General features: G+C 40.7%; 1 long non-coding RNA gene across 2 annotated transcripts in view; it reads right to left on the reverse strand.

The window, feature by feature from the left end:
* Positions 1-249: 249 nt before the first annotated feature.
* The window catches only part of LOC137449719 (uncharacterized), a 77,920-nt gene continuing 63,272 nt past the window's right edge, over positions 250-14,897 (reverse strand). For both annotated transcript variants that reach the window (XR_010989470.1, XR_010989471.1), the window contains 2 exons: positions 11,638-11,827; positions 250-743 (listed from right to left, as the gene is read on the reverse strand). This is a non-coding gene — a long non-coding RNA (uncharacterized lncRNA). The remainder of the gene's footprint in view (positions 744-11,637; positions 11,828-14,897) is intronic.

Genomic DNA, 14,897 nt, shown 5'->3' on the forward strand with positions numbered 1-14,897 from the left:
ACCATATGCACTCCATCTGAAGTATGATACATAAAATTTTGATGACATGTTAGTTCCATGCCATTCTTCAAAACACTTTGTATTTGTTTGGTTGTTTTCAAAGAAGTGGCAAATTTGAAAGGCAAGAGGCCTATTGGCTAAAAGCAGTTTTCTCTGAGTACAGCTCCACAAGGACACCCTAAAATTGACTAACTCAGCTATATGAAAACAAAACCAAACCACACCCCCCCAAAAAAAACCAACAAACTAAAACCAAACAATCACTCAAAAGTTGGCTTTGCAAACCTTTATGTTTTATTAAATCTTCCTTTGGCCTTTGCCACTATTTTCCAATGAAATTTCATTTTTTTTTGCAATGACAGAATGCTAAGAAAAATTTCCCTGTAGCTTTTTCTGTGTGTTCTAAATATTTATCAGTCAAAAATATGTATCATTTTTAAGGAGTGCTTGCCAGTCTTGATTAAGGGGAGAGGACAAATAATCTTGGAATAGTCAGAAGGACTGGAGTTTATCCTTACAATCTTTCTCTTTTTTTCTTTTCTTTTTTTATTAATTTTGTTTGAAGGAGTTCAGCCTCAGTACAATTGATTTCCCAGCTCCCTCAAGTGGGTTCCAGTGTTGCTGACAACAGAAAAATTGAATGATTTGTTGACTATCCATAGATGAAGCAATCTTCATTCCATGTAGAAGTTTCACAATATCTTGCAACTTAAAGCTGATATTTTCTGCTCTCTGCTCATGAACTGGAAAAGTGAAAAGGTCAGTATTAAAAAATAAATAAATTATATATTAAAAAAAGACAGCAGCAACCTCCCCCCCCCCCCCCCCAAGGTCTGCGTCTGTGGGAAGAATAGAATAGAATAGAATAGAATAGAATAGAATAGAATAGAATAGAATAGAATAGAATAGAATAGAATAGAATAGAATAGGCCAAGTTAGAAAAGACCTTTGAGATCATCAAGTCCAACCTATCACCCAACACCATCTAATCAACTACACCATGGTACCAAGTGCCTCATCCAGTCTCTTTTTAAACAATGAGGATGCAGAGGTAGGAAAGAGCAGTCAGGACAATATGATGCAGAAATTTCTTAGCTTGAGCTACAACTTTGAATTTATTTGTTGGACATGGGTAAGTGTCACCTCATGCATCACATCCTATTGCCCAGTTATGGGGGTAGTAATAATCCATCACTCTCTGTCCCATAGGAGCTCACCCTCATCAGCCACCTTTTCTCAAAAAGATTTAAATTTATAATTCCAATTCCGAGCAATTATACCTTGCCCTAATTAGCTTCAGATCTATTTTTTGAGAGTTGCAGAAAGGCCTTTTGCCTAAAAGCTTCTCTGCTTCCTTACAAGTGTCTCTGTTGGTCTAATATATGGTATTACATCTCCATACTAACTTTTCCTTTTATACATCCTTCAAACTTTATAGTTGTAAGAATACTATCACTACAAACTCTCACTACTACATGCTATTATGACCTTTGTATTTCTGACTGAGCTGTAAAGTCAAGGAGGTTATAGTCATTAGAAAGCCCTCAATACATCTCACAAAACTATGCATGTTAGTCCAGATTAGCTGTCCCAGTAAATACAATCTGTACATAATGCTTCAGCTGAACTGTAGCTCCCTTTACTTTCTGTTGTAACTGTGAGCTATTAAACAGCTGCCATGATCCCCCCTGCTTCCCCAAGAGAATGAGCTGCAAATGAATTATAGATATAATACAAGCAGCCTTACACATGTATTACCCAGAGCCTCTGACATGGGTCAGAATCATGTGGTTATTGTCCTGCCAGATCTTTGGAATAAAAATCCATGGACTTTGTGTTACAATCCCAGTGTATTGATTGCTATAAAGGAGACTGAGAATCTTTGACTTGAGATAAAAAGATATCAGACATTTGTGATAAATGATTGTCTAAACTTGAGTGTTGCTGAGAGAGATTTTCATTGATTCTATCTATGTGCATCTCTCTGTGTGTATACTCATGCAACAGATGTCCATACACAAAGTGTTACAGTTTATAGATTGCACATATGTGCATGTCCCTATATAATACCTATGTGATTAGAATGTCACAAGGGTGACACCACCCCACAATGAGGATTCTGGTTGCTGGGTTTGGAGGCCAGCTCAGTGCCAGCCCATGGCCTGGCTATCTTGGGCTGGTTTACTCCGTGTCACTTCACTGTGCCTGATTCTGACCCCTCTACCCACAGTCTGCTGTCCCAGCCTGAACTTGAACTGTTCTCATCCCCAGGCAGATGCCTGATGCTCAGGGCTGCAGCTCTCCCTGGCTGCTCCCCAAGCCTGCCTGGCTCCTTTCTAGCTGGGGTAGGGCGGTGGGACAGGCGTTGGCTGTGAGGGTCTGCCCTGCTACCCTGGGAATGCTCCCCCAGCTCCAAAGAGCAGCCAACCCTCTCTGCACAGTGACACTATGAAAACAGTAAAAATTGAAAATGGAAAGGAAAAGGGGAAAAAAAAATAAAAGGAAGGGAGCAAGGTGGGTAGGGGAAAGAAGGTGGAAGCAAGAAAGAAGAAGACAAGAAGGAAGAAGGCAAGAAGGAAAAAAGGAGAGAAAAAAAAAAAAAAGAAAATGAAAGAAGGAGAAAAGGATGGAAAGAACTACAAAAATGTGCAGTATTAATACCTTCTTAGAGCTACACTTGAGGGTAGGCTTGTCCAAAAGTAAAAGCAAGGAGATGACAGTTAGGACTGAAACTTGGACTCTGTCCAGGGACTGAATTGACTTTGTCAATCCCATCCTATTTTGACCTTTCCATTTTTCAAGGGTAATTAAACACACCAGCTTCACTTTGGATCTTGCTTCTACTAGTGATTCACCTTTGCTGACAAGGTAAAGAGCTACACAGGAGAGGTCCAAACTGGCTGCCCAAAAACCCATGCCTATATTGGTCTTACTTTATGTGAATATAATGCCACCAAGTAATTAGCAATAAAAATACTGTGCAAGAACTGTGTATGTCATTAGGATTGAGTAATTTGGTCTTCAACCCATCTAGCAGCTACTGCAAGATGCACTAAGTGACTGAAACCCATATATCTCATTATAATAAATATTTTATAGATGACATCTCAGCCCAAATCACCTTCCATGACATTGTTTTTAAAGCCACTGACAGGTGACGGGGTGATTTCAGTGACTGGTAATTGGAAAGGAAATCTTCCATTGTCATCTTAAAATGAACCCATATCGATAACAACCAAGTGTTCTCATTTGATCCGTGTCAAATGTCAACGGTGCAATAAAGTGGTGACCCTGCTTCAATTCCTCTATGTCAGAGGACAAAAGTCCACTTCTTCCCCACTTTGGGTACCAATTCACCATTTTTCACGCTCAGACTGATGCTTAATTGTGAGAAAACTCTCACAGTGGACATCCTGCTATATTTGCTTTGTGGAGAGGCAGAAGACTTTACTATTTAAGGCTATAAATCTGGCATTTTCAGAAGTGCTGAAATTCACACCTTCACACTTCTTGCTGCATCCCTGCTATATAAGGTGAGCAAAGGTAACCATGCTGCTGATATTTGCATGAGTCCTTCATCTCAATCCTTTCAGAACTGTTCCCATGTACATAACTACCCTTCATCTCTGACGTCTGAAGCCAGCTCCTTATCCACTCTTATGTGGCTGTGAGTGACATAGCATCAAAGAAAGTTGCCTAACTGTGAAATTTATTAGACAGGAGAGCAGAGTCCTCTGGGGGAAGTGTTGGAACAAAGATCTATCAGAGGAGCTTTTAGAGCTAAAGGAAATAAAAAGTTGTGGAGGGAGATACAGCATTAAATTACAGTCCTGCAGTGACAGGAATTGAGTGGGTACTTAAAACTACTTCAACATTCCCCAGAATAGGGTGGGGAATGGGAAAATTTCCCCAACTCACGAAGCGGTGTCCTCTGCCGTCGTGCTATATGAAATCATTCATTAATTAATTGTATCATCTATCTTTAAATCATTCAGGACTCTCTCCAGCTCCCACAAGGAGAAGTGTATCTGAGTGATTAAAGCATCTAGGTCTTTCATTCAGTACCTCCACAGACATGAGTAGAAGGCCATGATTGAGACTCTTATAAATGGGTCACAATTATTCTGACAAGAGGCTCCAAGGCAACCAGAAGTGATGCTAGCCAAACCAGTTCCATTTGTGCAAATTTAATATGCCTGACGCAGTTATCACTTAACAAAAAGTAAGGTTGTTTTCTTGAAAAGCAATTCTTGATTTGTACAACTATAGCTCATCATTATAGCAAAGACAACCCACAATTGTCCCAGGGTCTCATTATCTTCATGGCTAAAAACATTCTTCTACTTTTTTTTTTTTAGGTGAAACCACTCTTGCTCTTTGCTGGCATGTATCCCAGTGCCCATTTATAGATAACAGTCATGTTCTCTCATTCTTAAATGTGTTAAAATTAACAAGCCAAGTTATCCTGGTGTAAGACAGGTACCTTCATTTCCCAGAACACTGTTAGGGAGAAAGTAATGAACAGGAAATGATTGTTCCTTATTTTCTTATAAACAAGAATTAGTGATATTAGAGGAAATAACAAGGCTCAATTTCTACAGAAGCCAAAGGTGAAGGTTTTCGTACATCTTGTGAATGCAGAAGTCCCTGCTGCTGCAGAGATGCTGAAAGTTCACATTGGTTCAGAATGTAAACTCCAAGCAAAGTGTGCAAAAGAAGGTATGGGAGGAAATCCAGGAGAGGAAAATGTTGCCTTAATATGTTAAATGCAAAAAAAAAAATAAGACCTTTTGCTCAGGAAGCCTTTAGATTGAAATTTACTGAAGACTGACAGCGTTTTGGGAAACTATTACATGTCCTTATACTGTGTTGTCTTCTTAAGCTTTTACTCTTGGTCACCATCAAAGAGGTTATTGCACTGAATATGCCTTTATTTTTGCTTCGGTGTAGTTTTTCTTATCATAACTAATAGGGTTTTTTCCCCTGAATCTTACCCAGTTTGAGAGCAGGATTCTTGCAGAAGCATAACTACTGTGGCAGACAGTATTCCAGGTGAATTTTCACAGAATCTAGTACAGGGCTGCTCAGTTCTTCACTCTTGCCCTATGGAAATATCTCCTTGATACAATACATTCGTCTGTTTTGACTCATAGTTTTCCTCTGATCAGTCACTATGTCTGCCTCTTTCTCCTGCCAAGTCGTATCCCCCCCAGCCTTTGCAGAACTCCTTATGGGCCCAAAGTGTGCGACTTTGCATTTTGAACTGTTGGATTTCATCCCACTGCTACTTCTCCAGCACATATGATCAATTCAGTTTCACTGTATGCTATTTCAGCCTTTTTTGAACTGATCATATATGCTGCTTCTGTGTGAGCAGCAGAAGTTAGTTAATTTATACGACACTCTGGCAGCATCCTCATGAGGGCAACTGTGGTGATGGCACATCACCATTACTTACGCCTCCTGCCACCCTGCTCAGACTCAACACAGGCAACAAGCAAAACTGTCTTTTGTTGGAAAAATGATAATCAGTCAAAAGCAAAAGCCTGAGATGGCAACAATCAGGTTTCTTTGAAGATTATATGATAAGAAATTGCTGTGATCTGGGAAGTCTCAGCCCTTCTCCTAAGGATGAAGGTGTTATTTGGAATCCAGGCTTTCCATTTCAGAGAGAAATTATATTTTTGTCTGAGTTTTCCTCTGTATTTTTTGTGTGTGAGGATTTGCACATTAATTTTGGTTAAGTAAAGGTCAGTTGTTAGAACCTCAGTTTTCCATAGAACACAAAACCCATTTCACATCTAATTTTACTACTTCCTAAACAAATTGAAGCAGATTTTTTCATTACTGTGCATATAAAGATGCCTTATAAAATCAACATAGCTGTGGCCTTTTTGGTAGCATTTTTATTATTTTTAAAGCACATTCTACACACCCTTCCAGCCCATTTTCATCTCCTATTTTTGAATCTATAACCTTAAGAAAATCCCATCTTTCCCCATATTTTCCCATTGTGTCCTTCAAAACTATCATTAACCATACACCTGAATTACTTTTTGTTCAGAAGAATTCATCAGAAAATGAGAAGGTAAGTCTAATCAGCCAGCCTTTGTTCCCTCACAGGTCTCCTTTGTCACACTTTAGAGAGCCTGACAGGCCAGAAAACAAAACCCTCAAATACTTTTTATAACTACAATGATAAACAAAATCTACTCTAATGCTACTCTAATTGACTTCAGAGTCTAACACAACCCTTGGATTGACCTCTTTCTGGGCAAACAGAACAGCCAGAGCAATTATTACAGTATCGGCCCAGACTTGAATCTACACACAGATTTCCAGCTGAACATTAAATAACATTTGGTCTTTGAAAAACTGAGCTCTGCAGTCTTCAATCAGCTTCTGTCCCTCTTGAGCTTTCCAATACCAGGAAAATACAGGAAAAGAATTGGCTGGACACATGATGTTAGACAGGTGGAAAGCTGACCTATGCTTTCAAGGGATGTTGCTCTATTAGCCAGGGTATCACAATTAAGACTTTAAAACCCATTACCACTCACAGCAATTCAAAGACTTTTCTTTTATTCCCACAGAGGCATTTTTTACAGTGAGCTTTTCCTGCCATTTAAAACTTTGCACTCTAGATTTATTGCTTATTTTATCTGATGTGCAGTGTTAGCAGCTGAATTTTTGCCATTTGAGTTTCTTAGCTTGTTAAACCAGCCACAAATTGTTGTGCTGTGTGTTATTCCAGTGAATTTAAAACGTGTGATATTCAGTTATGGTAGGATTGATAGTAATGAGACCATACATTTAAAAGGAGTACTATCAACTTCTAGTCCTCATGCAACACGTTGAGGAAGATTTGCTAAACAAAAAAAAATAACATCTTCTGTTTCAACAAGACATCTTAAATATTTGTTCACTTCCAAAATCAATTTAAGAATTAAATATCTTAAGGGACCTAACTGCAAGATCTGAGGAAAGAGTCTGAGTGAGAAAATTCTGCTCTACTCAGTCTTGTGTTTCTGCAAGTGACCTGCCTTCAAATACACAAATTGCTGCTGTCAAGGTCTGTTCTGTACTCAGGTTTGGGCTGAATAGGGCTCAGTAAATTGCAAGTTCCCCAGGCCATGTCTGTGTGTCAACTAGATGGAGAGGAGCCTTGGGATAAGAATCCATATTACATAGACACATATTCTTGGCTCTTCTGTTACAACTGTTGGAGAATTTTAAACAATTGATACTTTGTTGGAACAAACCAAACCAAACAAAACAAAAAAAAGAGGACATATACTTTTGAACTTTCTTATACATGAGATCTTGAATAGAGAATCACTATGACAAACCTTTCCAGGATTATTTTTAAGTATCTTATTATTTGGGAATCTTAATTTTTCTGTTTCAGATTTTTCTATGGGAAAACAAGTAGAGTGTGTGCGTGGGAGGGAAAGAGCTATTGACCTGTGACACGGAAAATTCACATTCAGATCTTCGTTTTTAACTGGATCTATTCTATTCAAAATAGCCCTCACAAGGTTATGGCAGGGTTTTCTGGGTTTGCTTACACTTCTCAAAACAAAAATACTTTCCCAAAAGATATAAAAATCATAGAAAAATATAGGTTGGAAGGGTGGGGGGAAGCAGACCAGAGAAGTTGGTGATACGTAATTCCTTTTTCTCCTTTTTTTTTTTGCTTCCCTTGAATTTGAGTGAGCATCCAGCATGCATTAGTCAAGAAACTCAAGAAACTTTGACTTCATGAATTTTGACTTGGATTCAACTCCTTGAACCATCAGCAAAGAATATCTACAGGACCAGAAATCATGGGCAATAACCCTAAGGAAATCTTTTTTCCTAACAGCTCCAAAATCTTCTTCAGGGCAAAAGTTCCTTAGAAGTACCACACTATGTTCAAATACATCTGAGGAAAGTAATCAGGTAGCGGGCTCCTCACACACCGTGCGTATGTGGGTCCTGCTGAACAGGCTTTATAAACCTTGAATTAAGGAGAACAATTATTTCCATTAATCACTGTAAGAAAACAATGCAAACCTGGCAGCAGAGTTTCAAAAGCCTCAATACCCAACACACAACTCCACTCCCTCAGACACCATTATTCTCACAACTGCAGTGTCTCTTAATCTTCTATATTGCCTCAGAGAGGAAACCAAAGAATCAGAGTAGGAATGTTATTGAAACGGGTCTTTTAAATGAAATATTATCTCAGAGCTAAGTTAGAGGGCACTGCTGGACTGTTTTGGGATAGAAGTTAACTTCCTGATTGGAGAAACATTACTGAAGGACTATACACATTCAGTCCCGTCTAACTTAAGCAACCACGGACAGCAGTCACAGTCTCCTGGAAGGAGACTCACGAGACTTAGAATAACCTTCCTCATCTTTGCCGTTCCTTGAGGTTTCTTTTGGTTCCAGGGAAATCACATAAATTTCAGTAGTAATGTCACCAGAGCTGCTACTATCACTCTGAGCAATAATGCAGGAAAATACAGCCACTGGAAAAAGAGGAAAATAATTCCTACATGCATCTCACGCTTATCAAATCTCATCATGGCATACTGTGATTAATCTTAGGCAGACAGTTTTTACAATTCTCATTTAGGGGTAAATATCTGTATTTCTTCAGAGCAAATAAATAAGTCCTTGCACCACCTCACTTGTGACACAAATGAAAAATGGTTAGCCCATGAATTTATAACATTTAGATTTGTTTCACTCCAGATCAGACATTTCAGAAATCCCATGCCAGATGAGCTGACCATTTCCACTCTGTATTTTGTTTGTGGTTAGAGCTCATGCACAGGTTCATTTTCAATGTCTTTTGATCACAATTTAAGCACTAGGCCTAAAGCTGTTTCTGGACATATAGGTCTTGATGTCTAAGATGTTTGTTTGTTTTAGTTGAGTTTTTTTTTAATAAATATTTTCCTGCAATTAGCTTGTCATTCTCATCTACTAGTACCCTAGAGTATAAAGCATGAAACTTGGCAGAGCCCTACACACTTGCATATTTTCAATCCTCTCACATGAAATTTCAGTTAAAACAGGGGACTGGAAGGGTACTGCTAGAGAGAGAAACTCACTCAGGCCATTGCTTTTTGGCATTCAGAGAACTGCACTGGACAGATCTAGGGACAATGGTTAATGTTGTCTTGTGCCTTATTCCTAACCATGGTCTCTTTCTTCAGAAAGCTGAAATAAAAAATGTCTTTAATCTTCTGGTCCTCTTACTTATCTATTACAATGCATTAATAAAGCATAATATTGCATAGTATTACTCCAGGAGTAAGCCTCACATCTCTCTCTTACCCTAGCTCATGTCACAGCTACACTGCCTTTCCAAATGAATGTGCCAGATCTATGGGATGCTGTCTGCTGTCTGTAACTCCTGTTCTATTAAGTTGACCTCAGAGCCAAGCAATATGTGTAAGTATTCTGACACCCACTTAAAACAAGCACTTCCAAAGGAGCTGTTTAAGCCACTGACAAAATTACCATCATCAGCATGCCGGCTTCAGGGAACAGATGCAACTTCAGGTCAGGACCGTAAGTGAAGCCTGAGATGAAACAGTGAAGAGCAGTAACTGAGAAGCGTGTGTGATGATATCACAGTATCACAGTACCACAGTATCGCCAAGGTTGGAAGAGACCTCAAGGATCATCGAGTCCAACCTACCACCACAGACCCATGACTAGACCATAGCACCAAGTACCACATCCAATCTCCTCTTGAACACCTTGAGGGATGGTGACTCCACCACCTCCCCGGGCAGCCCATTCCAATGACTAATGACTCTCTCGGTGAAGAACTTTCTCCTCACCTCGAGCAGGTACCTTGCCTTGCCTTGCAGGCACCAAGGTGAAAGAGAGGAGGAACCTCCCCTGAAGTCACTCTGAGGAGTACAGCACATCCTCGGGAGGGAGGTCCAAGAGGCTCTCCTGCATCTCCTAGCTGTCTCAAACAGTGGTACATGGGAATAATGCTACTGATCCAGCTTCAACCCTACTGGGGAGCAATTAGGATATGTTCTGACGCCTGCATGGTGGCACAACATAGGAGATCACATGAGAGTTGTTTCCTTGACATCTTCAGATTTATGGTGCAAAATGTGGTGTGGAGTCTTCCTGGGAAAATTCAAAGAGGAAGAGAAATGAAGTTGGGAGCTTCTACCCTCTGTCTTTTCCCCTACTTCTCTTTATCCTGAGAAAGCCCTCTCTGAGCTGAGAACAAGGCATCCTCAGAGCTATCAAAAAAGTTTTCATAATGAAGGACCTTAATGAAGGACTTTGTCAGCTTATCACACCAGGCGCAATATTTCCTTTAGTAATATCTATAGGCATGCCAGCTGGAAACGCCATCAAAACTGCACAACAGTTGGGCAACTTGCCCATGCAAAGGACCAGCCTGAGGCTTTCCTCTGAGTCTTTGTTCCAGCTGACAGGTTTGGGCTTGGGTGTTTTCTGCTGATATTACCCAAAAAAAACCCAAGAAACAATTGGTGTTCTAGCATGATTTCTGCCTGATGCCATAGTACTGTACAGCCTATGAAAATGTTTTCTCTGCGCCATGGTTTCATGTATCTTTTATTAATTTTTTCCAGAAGAGAAAAATAAAGTTATTATTTGCAATGAAAAAATATGAGTTGAGGGTTGTTGTTTTCTTATTTCACATTATTATTTTTTCTTTTCTTTTTAACAACCAGGAGGAACAGTAGCCATATGAGTTCTGCTCCTCTGCACTCCTTTGATGTAACTAACCAGCAAAACCATATTTCTAATCAAATATAGACTCCCATCCTTAATCAAGTCAGCTTTAAAATGTAGATCAATGAGATAAGAAAGAGCTGATTTAATTAGCCAAACCTCAGCATTACTACAGCATATTCTCATTTACAGAAATAATGGGGAGCAAGAGGAAAGAGATTCATCATCATGAAAAGACTGAGGAAGGCAGAGGAAAGCAGGACATTTCCTGCGTTAGCAAAGGGTGATTTTCACTCTGGCTAAAGAGTCAGCACATGTTTTATGAGACATTTAAATAACACTTAGGCCTTGTGCTTTGTCCTTTAGCCTAAGGATGAATTTCTTTCACTAAGTAACAACACCTCTGGAAATCGTCACTCTTGGGTTTAATTGATGAACCAGAGACAGCTCCCACCACCTGGTGAATAAAGAAGAGGAAATATGGCAGGCAAGAGCACAGAAATAATGGACATTTATATAGCTGCCTGGGAAAACTCATCCACATGCACTTTACACATCATAGGTCTGGTCAGGCACTCTAAATGGAGAGGTGGTGTGCTTAAAGGAAACAGCACAGTCTGTGCTTCCTCACTCTGCTACTGCCTTACCATCTGTCTACAGGAAAGTCACTACTTCCCTTGCATTTTTGACATGGAGGTGATGTCTTATTTTCCATTGCTTTGTTTCTCCATCTCATTAGAATCTGGAATTTTCTGCAGGGTGCAAGTACCCTCCAGACTGAGGGCCCTAGCACAGAGGGCCCTAGCACAGATGAAACTGAGGTGTTGCTTCACAGCTACTCAAAGAGAAAAAAACAGTGCACGATCTCAGCTTGCTCTTCCTCCTTTGTGGCTTCAAAGCAGCAGACCTTACCTTCACCAGACTTATATAATTTGGCTCCATGTGCTCCTCCTTGGCCCTGTAGCATGAGACTCAGTGGATAGGATTAGCCCAGGTTTGGTCATTGAGAGTGGAGAAATGACGCCGCCTCCATGCAGATCACCCAGAAAACTTCTGTGGCCACACGCATCTTGTAAATGCCTCAACAAGAGGAATATCAGACCTGTAAATGTCCAACAGGGGTTTTAGACAAGCTCCAGCAGTGGATTTGGGATCAGAGCCTGAGTCTTTGATGTGGCAGGTCTCAACATTTGCACTACTGAAAAATCAGGCCAAATCTACAAAGACAAGTTTATGTCAGATCCTAATTTGAGTGCTAATTCTAGGGATTAAATTCAGCCTCATGCTCATCCATCATTTGGAATGGAACTAGCTTGTGACATCCACATTTGGCAGTCACTGCCTGGGAGATAATTGCTCAACACTGAGGGGAACTAGTATCAACTGAGATAACCCCCAGGCCCTTTCTCCTCAGGGGTAGGAGTACCAGAGGCAAAGCAATTAACAGAGTAATTAAACCACGAGCCAATCATCTCTTTCTCTTTGCCTTTTTGTTGTTGTCATTGTTGTTTGTTTGTTTGTTCTTGGTGTTTTTTTTTTCTGTTTTGGTATTCTCACTTTTGCACTTTCCAATGCCTCAAAGACAGTAAGGAGAAGTCTTGCTCTGTCTGTTGTCTAGACATATATTCCTGCAGGTGTTCAGGCCTGAAATCAGGCTCTAACTCCCCTTCCTCTACTTCACAGGGGAGTCCAGGGGTGAATCCCTATGCTGCGTGTTACCTTGGGGAGACATGTTTCTTCTCTTGCTGGGCATCATGATCTTTGTGTCAGAGGTAGTCTTCAAGGTTGTAGACAAGCACCTTCTTGGGGCTGGATATGAGGAAGGGATAAATGCCTGCAACAGCCCCAGGTGGGGAGATGGACTCTAGCACCTTTCCTCCCTGGTAAGCTGCTTATGTGATCATTCCCTGGCATGCTTCACTAGCAGTGAAGTAGGTTAGAAAAAGGCCTACTGTTTGGACTGATGGAGTTGGGCAAAGAGCCCAAAATTCACCATCAGCCTGGGCTCAGTGGACATGGCTTGGCTACATTAAGCAGAACCAGTGCCATTTCAGTTCCTGAGAGCCAACAGAAAAGAGTGGTAGCTTAGAGCTCTTCTCTTGCCTGCAGTCTTCTCCTCACCTTCACCAAATTTGCCTCCCAAATAGTAAATAAATCTTCATGCAGGTTATAACAGCTATCCCAATTCTGTGGTTTCATGATAAAGGGTTGAACAAAAGATACTGAGACAAGTTTGGATGTACAGAGATCACAGAGAATCACAGACTCATTTGGGCTGGAAGGGACCTTAAAGATCACCTAGTTCGAATCCCCCTGCCTTAGGCAGGGACACCATCCACTAGACCAGGTAATTCAAGGGCCCATCCAACCTGACTTTGAACACCCCGAGGCCTACACCCTTCACAACATCTCTGGGCAACCTGTTCCAGTGCCTCACCATCCCCATGGGAAAGAATATTCCTAAAGTCTAATGGAAAACCAGCTTAATTACCCCTCATTCTGTCACTCCATGCATTTGTAAAGCATCCCTCCCCAGCTCTCCTGTAGCCCACTTGAAACATTAGAAGGCTTCTTTAAGGTCTCTGTGGAGTCTTCTCTTCTCTAGGTTGAACAACCCCAGCTCTTTCAGCCTGACTTCCTTTATTTTCTTGTCTCTTCCCTGATGTCTGGGTACTGCAGTAGCCCAGTATTTGGCTGGGAATGTCCCCAGCTTGTTAAGTTTGAAATGCCTCTGCTCTGATTTAAGTAGCTCTGGCTATTTAGAATTAATCCAGTGGGAGCACACGGAATCACAGGGGCCCGCTCTGATTCCTGCACCTCCCACTGCCCCGCAGCATGATTGGTCTGGGTCCATAGCTGATGGAGTTCATCAACAGGGGATCCCTGCTCCAGGCCTACAGCACCTCATGCTCTCCTCCTCAAAAAGGGGGTAAAATATATCCCAGAGACAGTGGGGAAAACCGCTCCAGCAGCCAGGGAAATGGCATAGAGCTTCATGGGGAAACTGGGCTGTGGAACTTGAAGATCTTCAGCAATGCACAAGGATAAGGCACCTTGCAACTGTGGAGTTTTGCAATAGCACAGAGTTAACGTGGCTCCCCCCTCCCCCATGCATCTTCATCATACATTATACAAGCCCAAAGTACATGGGGCCAGCTTGCAAACCTTGCCAGGAGACTCTGCATTTGTTCATCCAGATAGTTTTACTGCCAGATCTTACATTCAAGACAGCAAGTAACATCTTGGACACCTGAAGAAAAATCAGCTTCTCCTTTCAAAGCCTTAAAATTAAGCTCTCCATCAGTGGCACCTCATCATCAAGAATCTGCAGAATAACACTTACCCTTATCCTTAGCCCCTGAAGCCTGCACATCCTATTTAGAGGTTGCACAATGCTTTTGTTAATTAGAGCCTTAGTTTAATATGAGCTGTCAAAGTTCACTTAACTTCAATTAATTGTTTCTCCTGAGCTTAATTTCTTAAGTTAAGTATTGATTAATCATTGCTTAATTATGCTGGAGTCTCACTGGGTGATACTTCAACTGCACACTGCAGCAAACCATTGCTTTCTAAAAATACTCTGGGAATCATCAGGTATCTTATGCATTGCTATTATTTGGATGACTTTTAATATTTATCTTTTCGTTCCTTATGTTCCAAAATGGATATTTAACATGTCATGTTTAATTCCACTGGTTTGCAACTCATTTTTCTCTATGACGGTAGGTTTCAGACCAGAGTTTTCCATTGCATACTGTGAGGAAAAAATGGCTTAGTGTCTGAGGTCCAGCACCTTGTGCCAGGAGGAGGGAGTTAGGGAACACAAGTGAATGTTCTCCACTATGGCAGAACACTAACACACTTAAACTATCAAAATATTGATGGTATGGTTTGCCTGTTCCACATTGTTCCTTTTAGTTGGCATGCAACAAAGTTGACTCAAATACTATGTGTATTTCCTCAAAACTACAATGTTAGACCTTGTCTTATGAAAATAAGTTGGCAAGGGATCTCCAGTCTGAAATCTCAGTCTGTTCTGAAATATCAGGAAGAGAAGACTGTGAAGTTTTCCACCTCTGTAGTATCTCAATAGCTCTGTAATATCAGGGTGGATTGCAAGGATCTTGATTTTCACAGATAAGTAAAATAACTATTATTTTTTACCAAGGTAT

Source organism: Melanerpes formicivorus, unplaced genomic scaffold (assembly GCF_026170545.1).
Source record: "Melanerpes formicivorus ecotype bairdi unplaced genomic scaffold, bMelFor1.0.p_v2 SCAF_32, whole genome shotgun sequence".
NCBI lineage: Eukaryota > Metazoa > Chordata > Aves > Piciformes > Picidae > Melanerpes > Melanerpes formicivorus.